The sequence below is a fragment of the Lactuca sativa genome, chromosome 8 (assembly GCF_002870075.4).
Source record: "Lactuca sativa cultivar Salinas chromosome 8, Lsat_Salinas_v11, whole genome shotgun sequence".
NCBI classification, from domain to species: Eukaryota; Viridiplantae; Streptophyta; class Magnoliopsida; order Asterales; family Asteraceae; genus Lactuca; species Lactuca sativa.
The window spans coordinates 239,736,866-239,739,990 of record NC_056630.2 but is presented as its reverse complement, the minus strand read 5'-3'; the positions used below and the strand labels follow the sequence as shown (position 1 = coordinate 239,739,990).

General features: G+C 32.7%; 1 pseudogene; it reads left to right on the top strand.

The window, feature by feature from the left end:
• Positions 1-1,090: 1,090 nt before the first annotated feature.
• LOC128127932 (dolichyl-diphosphooligosaccharide--protein glycosyltransferase subunit STT3A-like) lies at positions 1,091-2,394 on the top strand (annotated as a pseudogene).
• The last annotated feature ends 731 nt before the right edge of the window (positions 2,395-3,125 follow it).

Here is a 3,125-nt window from a genome sequence, read left to right as displayed (position 1 = left end):
GAAGTGCTGGAGCTTGTGCTCTTGGTGCTGTTGTGTCAAAGTACCAAGAAAACACACAACATAGATGATTGAATACTATTTGACCCAATTCAAAGAGGTAATATAGTAATTTATATTGATTTTCTTGCTTAATAAGCATAATGCTCATTTATATAACATTGATTTTGCCTAATTTTGGAACAGATTGAAGTAAAGGAACATTGGGGAGATGGAATGTTACACGGGAGTGCTGAACACTTATGGGCATGTTTGGTCTTGAATAAGCACTTAGGTGATGAATTGATTCCTTCATCCTATACTCTAAGGTTTCATATAAATCTGATTAATTATAATTAACAATGTAGCAAATGGAGTTAAAGTTATATATCATATTTACAGATAATATTAAAAAAATTGAATGAAAACTATTTCCGTTCCTTCACCGACTCATTGCATTATCTTGCTTATTCCATTCTATTCCATCCAACCAAACAGAACCTGAGCCTCTTTTGTTCCTCTTACCTATTTCACTTTTAGACTTTGTTATTGGTCATGATGTTGTAGGCATGCTTTTCACCTCTATTTGATGCAAGTTCCTTTCTGGTCCTTTATATAGTAATGTTTGTATACTTTTGTAGTGTCATGGTAAGGATTCTACTCATTTTACGTTTTTACCTTTTTTTCATATGCTTAATTTCCTGTCAACTTAAACTTTTTTGTCTAACGATATGACAAGTACAACTAATGCTTGTGCTTGCTCCAACTGCATGCATATTATCCGAAATTGCTCTTTCTGAAGCCTTTGATGTTGTCTCAAGATCAATAAAATTCTATGTTTTTAGTTTATTTGAAAATACCTAAAATGAAGTAAGTATTTTCAATCACACACACACACGCACTTCTTTAGTCCTCAAAATTAGTTTATTGACTTTTTTGTTAACTTTGACCACTAAGGTTGGGGATGGAGTATCTACTAGTAATGTTTCCATGGAAAATAGTGACAAAAAAAAGAAGATTTGCTGAAGAAAAGACCTTCCAAGAAAACCAAAAAAAGAGGTGGTTGTGGAAGAGACTTCCAAGAAGAAGACTGAAAAGTGGCCCTTAGTCTTGCATGTTGACACATCGATTTGCTCTTTTCTTAACTGTGTTGATGGGTGCCTTCTATGTGGTAACCATACTTTCTTCCATTAAAGTAGATTTTTTTAATCAAGTAAAACATGCATAGCTTACCAGATTAGGGTTTGTTTCTTTCTTTTCCATTAAGTGATGCATGGTGTCTGTCGTGTGTACAAGGACTTTTTCTGATTTGCACCTAATGAACCATCTGAATGACAAAGTAAATGATGATTTTACCCTTTGTTTAGGTTCATAGTGTGCAGGATGCAACAGAAGCATATTCAGCTCTTCAAATTGTGCTCACTTCTCATCCACCTGAAGGTCTTCATGTTTTTGATGATTTCAGAGAGGCTTACGCATGGTTAAGCCATAACACTGAAGTAGATGATAAAGTAAGTAACTCACTGTATTCAATCAACATTTATATAAGGTCTTAACCATGCTTAGGACTTAGGACTTAATGCACTCATTCACACACACACACACACACACACACTTGATGTTACCAAACAACAGCAATGGCTAGCAGGGCAGTTATAGTTGATAATACAACATGGAACAACACACATTGATACTGTTGGTACTACCATGTCAGCACCCGAAAAAGCTGCTTGAGAATTTTTCAACTGTTTGGATGTCTAGTTTTATTTTTTATTTTTAAATAATAATAAAGAATTGAAAATAACAAATTAATTATTTGAAGTTTTCATCATTGTCAGGTGTCGTGGGATACTCTAGTGATGATATAAAAAAGTTCCTATGAATGGGTGTGTATAGGAGGAGGCATCTTCCCACATATGAAGGATCCTGATTATCTTGTATGTTTACGTACTTCAAGTAATGTACTTTCATTTTTTTAATTAGTTATAGCATTGTACTTTCAAATAGTTTCTAATTAGGGCATTGTAGTTTTAAAAAATGGAAAATAAATTACTTCTATTTCATTGTTATTTCTTCTATTTCATTTTTGTTTATCTATTCTAATAAATTACTTCTATTTCATTGTTATTTCTTATCAGGTCAATACCAAATTGGTTCACAGGCGACTCCAACCATGCTAAACCCCCTTATGTACAAACTATCATATTTCAGGTAATCAGTAATCAGCTGCTTTTTTCTTGTTTTGTTTAACAATATAAGTAAGTCTTATTTTATTTTATTTATTTATGTAGATTTGTGGAGACTGATGATGGTAGAGGATATGATCAAGTTAGGAAAACTGTAATAGGAAAAAAGCATTTCAAATTGATTCATTTTATTCCTGCTTTTGAATATATTTTTCATCTGCCTCATCAATGAAATGGATGCCTTTGTTAACAATGTGTACTTCCATTGGTTTAATTATATATACATATATTACGATTCTAAATGGGTGTATTATATGTGGGAGGAGATTATATATGGAATATAATACGGTTCTGAATAACTGTATTATATGTGGTACTATATATGGTATGGAGAGAGATAGAGTACGGTTAAAGAACTGTACTCTATTATGTGATCAAATCTAATACACCCCCTTTAGAATACCACCATTTTCCCGTATTCTATACCCCAAAACAACCGTACTCTATTTCATGTTTTCTAGTAGTGAATGTTGATCTGAATACAATATAATGTGGGCAGATGCAATGGAAAAGCTAGAAGATATGGAAAGTTCCAACCGTGAACGCCTTTGGCCCCAACTTGTTAAGGGTTTCAAAGATCTTTCTGAGCGCTTGAAGGTATTTGATATGACTACATTCTTAATCAAAACACATGTCAAAACCTTTATTCTTTTAACAATCAGTGTTAGTTTAATGTACACACAATAATAGATGTGATTATGACTTATGAGCTTGTATTCATTGATATTTATTTTATGCAGCTTCAAGACGAAGTCATACTTTCAAATTCAAAGAGATTGCAGATGACTCAAACCAATGTGAACAATTTACCCTCGACATTTTCCTTGATAGTAAATCCTCCCCTGAATACTTAATCCATACCATAGGTGTAGTATGTAAACTATTTATTAACAAATAAATAAA